Genomic DNA, 10250 nt, shown 5'->3' on the forward strand with positions numbered 1-10250 from the left:
AGGGGAGGAGGAGGAGGAAGAGGAGGAGGAGAGGAAGGGGAGGAGGAGGAAGAGGAGGAGGAGGAAGGGGAGGAAGAGGAGGAGGAAGGGGAGGAGGAGGAGGAAGAGGAGGAAGGGGAGGAAGAGGAGGAGGAAGGGGAGGAGGAGGAGGAGGAAGGGGAGGAAGACGAGGAGGAAGGGGAGGAGGAGGAGGAAGGGAGAAGAGGAGGAGGAGGAAGAGGAGGAGGAGGAGGAGGGAGGAGGAGGAAGGGGAGGAGGTGGAAGAGGAGGAGGTGGAAGAGGAGGAGGAGGAAGAGGAGGAGGAGGAAGGGGAGGAAGGAAGGAGGAGGAAGGGGAGGAGGAGGAGGAAGAGGAGGAAGGGGAGGAAGAGGAGGAGGAAGGGGAGGAGGAGGAGGAGGAAGGGAGGAAGATGAGGAGGAAGGGGAGGAGGAGGAGGAGGAAGGGGGAGGAGAAGGAAGAGGAGGAGGAGGAAGAGGAGGAGGAGGAAGAGGAGGAGGGAGGAAGGGGAGGAGGAGGAGGAAGAGGAGGAGGAGGAGGAGAGGAGGAGGAAGAGGAGGAGGAGGAGAGAGGAGGAGGAGGAGTGGAGGAAGGACGGGAGGAGGAAGGGAGGAGGAGGAGGAAGGGGAGGAGGAAGAGGAAAGAAAAAGAAAAAACCCTGAAAGAAGAAGAGAAAAAATATGCCTTACCTATAGAGGAACAAAGAAAAGAATTATAGCCAACCTCTCCATGTAAGCTAGAAATGAATAAAATATTTAAATTGTTGAGAGAAAAATTTCACCAACCTAAAATTCTCTATCCCTGAAAACTATTGCTTAAAAAATAGGGAGAAATAAAGACTTGCTCAACAATAAAAAACTGAAGGAATATGTTTCTCTTAGACTTGCCTTGAAAGAAATATTATGATAAATTTTTGATGATAAGGGAAATGATATAGGTCAGAAATTTACATACCTAAAAGAAGAGCATCAATAAGGAGTAAATGAAGGTTAATTGGCCTAACAGATAAGTTTGCCTAAAATTATATCAACAATATATTTGATTACATGTATGTCTATCACATATGTGCTTATGTTTATATATAAGAGAAATGAATGACAATAATGATATAAGGGATGAAAGAAGAATTAGAATCATTTTGTCATAATGAGGTGCTACTCATGGAGTGGTATAGTGTCATTTGAAGATGGACTTGGATTAGCTCTAAATGTATATTGCATACACTTTAAAAAGTCAAAATGAAAAAACAAACAAAAAAACTTGTATCATTGTGTTACAGTTTGGATCTGAATGTCTTCAAAGGGTCATGTGTTGAAGGTTTAGTTCCCAGCTCATGGTGCTATTGGAGGTGGTGAAAATTTTACCGTGTGGGCCCTAGTGAAGGAAGTAGGTCACTGGGGACGTATTCTCAAAGAGGATCTCTCTCTCTCTCTCTCTTTCTATATATATATGCTAACAATAATCAAAAGAAAAGCATGAATAGCTATATTAATTTCAGAATAAAAGTCATGTAAGTAAAGTCATATATAATATATAAATATATAATATATATAAAATATATAAATACACACACACACACATATACACACACTTCTTGGCCACCATGAGGTGAGTAACTTTGCTGCACTACACGCTTCCTGCAATGATGTTCTTCCTCACTACATGCCCACAGTGATTAGGGCCAGGAGACTATGCACTGAAGCCTCTAAAACCATGAGCCAAAATAAATCTTTTTCTCCTCTAAGTTGATCTTCTCAGGTATTTTGTCATAGCAATAGAAAGTTAACACAAACTATGCCAAGGAGAGAAAATGGATTAATATAAAATGCATGATTAAAACCATAATAGATGAAAGAGTCAAAGATTAAAATGGGAACAAAAAACAAGAACAACAAATAGAAGTCAGTAACAAATATGGTAAATATTAATCCAACTGTATCAATAACCATTTTAAACATCAATGATCTGAATACCCCAATGAAAACATAAATATTGTCACACTATATGTCATACTATGTTTTCTAGAAGGAATCTACTTTAAATATGAATACACACACAGGTTAAAAATAAATGAATGGGGACTGGAGTTGTGACTCAGTGGTAGAGCACTTGCCTAGAATGTGTGAGGCATTGGGTTTGATTCTCAGCACCACGTACAAATAAATAAAAATAAATGTCCATTGACAACTAAAAAAAATAATAAAATATTTAAAATAAATAAATAAATAGAAAGAAGATATACCATCAAAAGAGAAGTGTGAATAGCCATATTAATTTCAGAATAAAAGTCAAATGTAAAAAACATATATATCAAAATCACAAAGAGACTTTATAAGAATGGCAAGTACAGACATGAATATCTCTCCTGAACATAAATATAAAAATCCTCAACAAAATATTAACAAATCAAATTTAACAATGAATAAAAAGAATCACACACCATAATCAAGTGGGAGTTATCTCAGGTATGCAGGGATGATTCAACATTCTAAAATCCATCAAGGTAATCCATCATATCACCAGGCTAAATAGGAAATATCACTTGGTCATAAACGCAGGAAAAGCAGTTGACACAATTTAATATATAGTCATGCTAAGAATTCTCAGCAGATTGGAACTAAAGAGGAAATTTCCTCAGTTTGATAAGCAATAGCTACAAAAGCTCCTAGAGCTAACATTGTACTTAATGGTGAGAAACTAGAAGTTTTGCCACTAAGTTCAGGATCAAGGCAAGGTCATTCCATCTCACTTTTCCAACATTGTACTGGGAGTTCTAGCTAACACAACAAGATATGCATAGAAATAAAATTTTCATGTATATAGAAAATTCAGTGCTGGGGATGTAGCTCAGTGGTAGGACACTTGCCTAGCATGCACAAGGCCCTGGCACCCCTTCTCTGCCAAAGGGCCGGGGGAAGAGAGAAAGAGAGAGAGAGAGAAAATCTCAGAAGCAGATTTTCTACTAAGGGGGTGGGGGATGATTTTAGCAAAGTTTAAGGATATGACACCAATTCTAAAAAGTCAATTTAAAACTCAGTACCATGCTTCCCCCCAAAAAAATTTGGGTATGAATTTAATTGAATATGTGTAAGATTTACATAGGGAAAACTACAGAATTCTGATAAAATAATTCAAACAAGAACTACATAAATGGAGAGATATTCCATGTTCTAGATGAAAAGACTCTATATTGTCAAGATGTCAATTCTTTCCAATTTGATAATTCCAATCTAAAGCAATTGAAATTAAAATTTCATTGTGTATTTTGTGGAAAAGACTGATTCTAAGTCTTATAGGGAGAGAGAAAAAAACAGAATAGCCTATAAAATTTTGAAGGGAAAACAAGAAGTTTGTTAAGACTCACACCACTCAACATCAAGATTTACTACACATCTATAATAACCAAGACAGTGTGATATTAGTGAAAAATAGATTAATGGAACAGAATAAATAACTCAGAGATAGACCCCAGTAAATAGAGTCAAACTGATCTTTGGCAAAGGAGTAAAGGAACAAAATAGACCAAAGACAGTCTTTCAACAAAAGATATTGGAGCTACTGGACATCCACATGTATAAAGATGAATCTAGACCCAGAGTTCACCCCTTCAAAGAAAAGAACAGTCATTCAAAATGGATCCGTGTAAAATGCAAAACTGCAAAACTCCTAGAAGATAAGGAGAAAATCTAGATGACCTTGGTTTTGGTGATGACTTTTTAGATATGACACCAAGGTCATGATTCATGAGAGAAAGAATTGGTACACTAGACTTCATTAATATTAAAAATGTATGCCCTTTGAAAGACTCTACTGAGAGAATAAAAAGACAAGCCACACACTGGGAGAAACTGTTTTCAAAAGACATGTCTGATAAAGGAGCATAATATAAATATATAAAGAACTCTTTAAACTCATCCACAAGAAAATGAACTAACCAATTAAAGGTGGTCAAAAGATCTTAAAAGACAGTTCAGTGAAGAAGATAGTCAGATGAAAAATAAACATATAAAAAGATAGTCCAAATCATGTCATTAGTGAGATACAATTTTTGAAAAAAATAAAATACCATCACATGACTATCATGGCCCAAATCCCAACACTGACAACACCAAATGCTGGTAAGGATGAAGAGCAACAGCAACTCTCACTCACTGCTGGTGCAAATGCTGAATGGTGCAGTCACTTCAGAAGTCAGTTTGGCAGTTGTTTACAAAACTAAACATATTTTTACCATACAACCCAGGAGATGTCCTGTTTGATATTTACCTTAAATCATGCCTCCACACTTTAAAAAGCTGTACTGGTACATCAGCCAGTGGAACATTATTTAGCACTAAAAAGAAATGCACTAATAAACTGTGGAGAAACCTTGACTAAATTTTATTAAGTGAAAGAATCGAATCTGAAAAAGCCATATTCTAAATGATTCCAACTACATGACGTAGAAAGGACAAAGCTATGAGAAAGATCTGTGGTTAATAGGGATTTGAAGGGAAATTGGCATGCTTAGATGGAAGCACAGAGGATATTCAGGGCAGTGAAATTCCTCTCTGTGATTCATGTCATTTTCATTTTTCCAAACCTACAGAAGGTGCAACGTTCAGCATGAAGACTAATGTATGCCATGGATTGGGGATGATAATGATGTGTTAATGTGGATTCATCAATTGTAACAGACACACCACTCTGGCAGGGGATGTGATAAGGAAGATTTTCCATTGTGTGTGTGGAGGAGGGAGGTGTTGGGAAATATCTATATCTTCCTCTTATTTTTTTTTTTTAAGAAAGAGAATGAAAGGATAAAATAATGTGTAATTGAACAAGCAGAGAACTCAGACAAGGCCAGAGTTGTGGTCTGGGTAAAGAAGTAAAAAATACCTAAATTTCCATTTTCAGTAGTTACAAAGTCTAACTGGAAAGTGAAGTGGGGCACTTGGGTTTTCTTACATGGCTTTCTACAGTTAAAATATTCTTACTTAAACTTTAAAGATCGAATGAATAAGTTAAATATGCCTTATTCAGAGAACGGAGAAAATGCAGGTGCTCATTTTGAGTCCCAGATGGACTCTAGGTGGGTAGACACAACTCTCAGAGGCAGTAGGCTGGGAGGAAGAGGTCGGCAGAGGTGTTCACATGCATCCAATCAGAGATCAACCCACATCCCTCCTCTTCCCTGCCCCTGCCCCCTACCAGGAAAGAGACCACACTAGTAACAGCGAGTGATTCTGAGTTCCCTTTCTGCACACACCCAACGAAGATGTGTGCCACCCTGTTGGGAATCTCACTTCACAGTAAAGCCTAGAGGGACCCTGCTTAACTAGCCCAAACAGACATGAAATGAAGGTCTGGAAAACAATTTAAAGTGCAAGAAACATGAGAACACAGAATAGACTGAAATACCAAGGGAAGGAAAAACACAACCAAAATCAAACAAAAAACAATTGAAACCACAAAAGTTGAATATATATATATATTTGGACAAAACCTAATTAAAACTATCTTCCCTGGAGAACATTTTGGGAACATTAATATTGTCTAAATAAAGAGATTCTATTTGTCAAGCAAATATTTTCTAAACTTGGCACTTCATCTGCAATAAGTAAATGCAGGAAGACAAGCCAATGTTTTGAGATGTTTCTTTTATAATAAAATAACATCTACTAAGTAACGTGCTTGTTACATTCAATAACGACAGCTTGTATTAATTGAGTAATTCCAAAGCACCAGGAACTGCTCTAGGTATTTTACATATCTATTAACTTATTATTCCATTTTACTGTTGAGGAAACTTAGTCACCGAGTGTGAAGTAAATCACTGAAAGTCACTGAAAGTCATGCCGTGCCTGATCAGTAGAGTGGGCTTTGAACCCAGGCTCAGATGCTTTCATCCTTTACTGCCCAGGTAACTCTGTGTTAAAAATACGACCCGAGCAGGATGAGCTTATCAGCTCTCCAAGTATGTTCTTCTGTTGTGTCTGTAAAGTCTTTTTTTTTAAATTTCAATAAACATAAAATGACCCTCTATGAAACAGACCTTTACAAAGTGTGAGAGCACGTTATGGGTTCCAAAATACTAAGCAACTAAGAGCAATTGTATGGAGTGTGTTGGTTCTATCTATAGGAATAAAAGAAGTATTTTTATTATTTTAACCCCTAAGAACACAAATCCTTTAGTCCTCCCATGAAGTATAGTGCCTACTACCAACCATCTTTTAAAAAATTAATTCCATTTTAGGTACTCAAATTATTATAAAAACACATAAACTTTCTTTAAAAAGTGACCATTTTATGAGCTTGTTTGAGTTGCTTTGGAAACAAGTGAAGAAGAGGGTAAAGTCTAGGTTTCTTTACTGCACATAGAGGCACAGTCCTTCAGGTCTCAGAAACAGGCACATTGTTAGGAGTTAGATCAATCAGATGGGGAAGGTGCTGTGGGCGAGGAACTGGAATGCAAGAGCAAGACCCCAATACTCCAGTAGAACCATCAGCGGGGATGTTCAGGGCATTGATTATCTCCATCAAAGCTCTGGAGTCTTCTGGTTCATTCTCTCAGTTCTGTCCACTTTCCCCTGGGTCGACATGGCTGATGAATAGGTGTCAGAAACTGACATGGTCATTCTCAGTTTTTTACTCGTGTCCTCGCCTGACAATGCTGTAGTATACTGCTGCTTTGTACCCAGCTGGGCTGTGAGTGCTGCTACCTGACTGTAAGAATGTAGCCTTCTGGGTCTCTTCTCACCAGTGTAGGTAACAGCTCTTCGGGAGACACATAAGTCATTGTGAAGTGATGAAGTGTGAGACCTCACATGATGCCCGGCTTTTAAAATAGACTAATGACATAATGCAATGGCTGTGTCCCAGCTTGGGATGGAAAATATTTCTAGAGGGAAATAGAGATAACTAAAAGAGAGCTAATTCATAATCTCGAGCAATGTCCCAGGGCAGGAGAAAGATCAAGGTCAGGGAGCCTCTGTTCTCCCTTTTTCTCTTCCTTCCTAGCCATAGCTTTAAAAGCCAATAGCCACAGTTACCTTTCCTCTAGAGATCTAGGGACAAAAACAGCACAAGAGAAACAGAGTGGGAAGTTTGTTAAAAATGCCAGAGCCTTAGGAAGACCCCTGGATGAACACTAGGAAATACCCCTTGACATTAACTTACCCTCTGTCTCCAGAATTTTCGGTGTGTTTGTCCCAGAAAGGGCTAAGTGTCTGTATTGCCCTCTTTTTCAGGATGATGGAGCTTTGCATGATGTGCTCCTACGATCCTTCCTCCTACACTGGCAAATATCGCTGCAGGATTCCCAGCTCCACAAAAGGACTGTGTGGTGGAGTCACTCACACCCAAGTTCTGACAGTAGGGGTCGCACTGACCTTGCTCATTTTGTTTCGGCATCTGTTTGCACGTTAGCAGAATTCAGGTTATTTGTTCAACAGCAACATCTTAAGTTCAGAAAATATCTTAAATGTAATTTCTAAAGAAATAGCATTTCTCTAGAAATGTTAGGTAGTCAGTTAGGTAACTGCCTAAAGAATCCAAATTTTTTTCTTGGAAATGAAGAAGTTGCAGCAGCTGCCCAGCTTGTACAGACATATGGAAATGTAAATTGAAAACCTTGCCTACTTGTAGTTTTCCTTCCTCATCCGACTCCCAGACCAAAAAAAAAAAAAAACAAAAAAAAAAACAAAAAAAAACATTTATGAAGAAAATAATAGTGCTTAAAGTTAGAGAGAGACACACAGAAAATTCTTACTGAATTACAAAGAAATTGTTTCTGAAGGCCTGACAGCTTTAATTGTGTGTGTTTTTTAAAATAGACTTCATTTTTTTAGAGCAGATTTAGATGACATAAATTTGAGCAGAAGCTACAGAAATTTCCTACATATCTCCTGGCCTCCCCAACACATGGCCCCCCAAACTTTCAATCTCCTCTACCACAGTGATGGGTTTGTTACCTGATGACCTGCACTGACAATTCGTTACTACCCAAAGCCCATATTTTAAGTTAGTCTTCATCCTGGTATTGTTATGTTCTATGGTTTTGGAAAAATACAGCATCCTGTATCTTCCATAATATCCTACAGCAGTTTCACTGCTCTAAAAATCCTCTGTGATCTATTTAGTATTTCTTCCTCTCAACCTTGCCAGCCATTGAAATTTTAACTGTCTCTGTAGTTTTGTATTTCCAGAATGTTGCATGGTTGGAATCATATAGTATGTAGCTTTATCTGATTAATTTTTTTCATTCATTAATATACACCTGTGTTTCCTCTTTGTCTTTTCATGGTGTGTTCATTTATCTCTTTTTACTGCGGAGTAAAAGTCCACTGTCTAAATATACCACCATTTATTTATCCATTCATGTACAAAAGGACATCTTGGCTTCCAAGTTCTGGCAATTACGAACAAACCTGCTACAAATACCTATGTGCAGGTTTCTGTGTGGACATAATTTTCCATCTCATTTGGGTAAATGTAAGAGCATGATTATTGGATTATAAAGAAAGAACATGTTTAGTTTTGCTAGAAACTGTCACACTGTCTTCCAAACTGCTCTAACATTTTGCAATCCCACCAACAATGAACAAGAATTCCTATTGTTCCACACCCTTACCAGCATTTGGTGGTGTCCATATTTTGGATTCTGGCTATTGTAATAGGTGTACAATAGGATCTCATCTTTTATTCAATTTTTATTTCCCTAATAACATATGATGTGAAACATGTCTTCACTTGCCTATTTCCCATCTGAATATCTTCACAGGTGAGCTCTCTGTTAGATTTATTTTTGCCCAGTTTTTCATTAAATTGTTCATTTCCTTATTGAGTTTTAAGCATTCGTTGCAGAGCAATGTCAGCAAGAAACAAGCCCCTTGTGCTCATGCTCTCCCCACAAAGACCACCAAAACAATGAAAAAACAACCACATTTTGATAAAAAATAATAATAATAACTAAAGGAGAGTTGCAGAGCACATCAAAGGAGCAGTAGAAGCCCTGTGTTTCGGTAGGCCATTTGTGTTCAGAGTTATGACTGAGATATGATTTGTATTCCCTACAAATTTGAATTAGTTTCTCCTGTGATTGACTATTCTTCTAGTGTAGTTCTTCCTTTTGCTGGTCTTCACTTTAATTTTTCATTTCTTCTTCATGAAAATAATTTGTTGAGAATGTTCTGTAGTGCTGGCTTCCTACTTGTGCATTCTTTGAACTTTTGTTCATCATAGAAGGTTTTTATTTCAACTTCAAATCTGAAGCTTAATTTTTTTTCTTTTTTTTTTTTATTGATTGTTCAAAACATTACAGAGCTCTTGATAAATCATCTTTCATACATTTGACTCCACTGGGTTTTGAACTCCCATTTCTACCCCAAATACAGATAGCAGAATCACATCTGTTACATACTCACATTTTTACCTAATGGCATATTAGTGACTGTTGTAATCTGCTACCTTTCCTATCCCCTACTATTCCCCCCTCCCCTCCCCTCCCACCTTCCCTCTCTGCCTCCTCTGCTGTTGTTCAATTCTCACCCTTTTTTGATATAAAGAGAGCAACTAAGAACAGAACAGGAAGGAAGAGCATGAGGAAAAGACTAACAGTAAACAAAGACGAATGGGGGGAGAGAAAGGGAGAGAGAAGGGAAAGGATATGCAAATGGTAGAAGACCTTCAATGATACATGAAAGGCTGAAAGAACAGAAAGAACAGAAAGGAACGGCTTGCCTTCACTCCTTGTCTGTGGCCCATCAGGCTCAGCTTGGAACCAGGAGGGACTTCACCTGTGAAGAAAGGTAAGCAGCACATCACCACTGTGGACACCTGCAGCCCTCACCACTGGGGACCTCTGAGTCCCCAAAGGTGCTAAGTCCAGCTGGGAGTTTACACAGCTGCACTGGCCCCAAAGGAGGAGCTGACAGTGGGCTCTGCCTCCAGCGGCCTATGCTGCTGTGACACCTTAGAATGGGAACTGCTGCTACCATGTGTCTTGCTCTGGAGACAAGCAGCCATGGCACCTCCCATCCTGAAACACCCCTGCCTCCTTGCTCACCATTCCTCAGCCAAACTGGTGTCACACCATACCTCATGGAGTCAAGTTGCCACAGAACCACTCCATCTGCCCCTCCCAGTCACTGCTGCACCCTGCCTTTGGGGGTCTAAGCTGAGGCAGGACCCTGGCTCCCAGGGAAACAGTGCCTTAGCCACCCAGAGCAGGCATGCTCTCCTGTCCCTGAGCTGAAGTGGTGGCATGCCTCACA

General features: G+C 38.9%; 1 long non-coding RNA gene across 1 annotated transcript in view; it reads right to left on the reverse strand.

Annotated features, from left to right (window-relative positions):
• LOC144378376 (uncharacterized) overlaps positions 1 to 7309 on the reverse strand; it is a 31278-nt gene extending 23969 nt beyond the window's left edge. Inside the window, exon 1 of the long non-coding RNA XR_013440037.1 lies at positions 7156 to 7309. This is a non-coding gene — a long non-coding RNA (uncharacterized LOC144378376). The remainder of the gene's footprint in view (positions 1 to 7155) is intronic.
• Between the last annotated feature and the right edge of the window lie 2941 nt (positions 7310 to 10250).

Source organism: Ictidomys tridecemlineatus, chromosome 6 (assembly GCF_052094955.1).
Source record: "Ictidomys tridecemlineatus isolate mIctTri1 chromosome 6, mIctTri1.hap1, whole genome shotgun sequence".
In the NCBI taxonomy this organism is placed as follows: Eukaryota; Metazoa; Chordata; class Mammalia; order Rodentia; family Sciuridae; genus Ictidomys; species Ictidomys tridecemlineatus.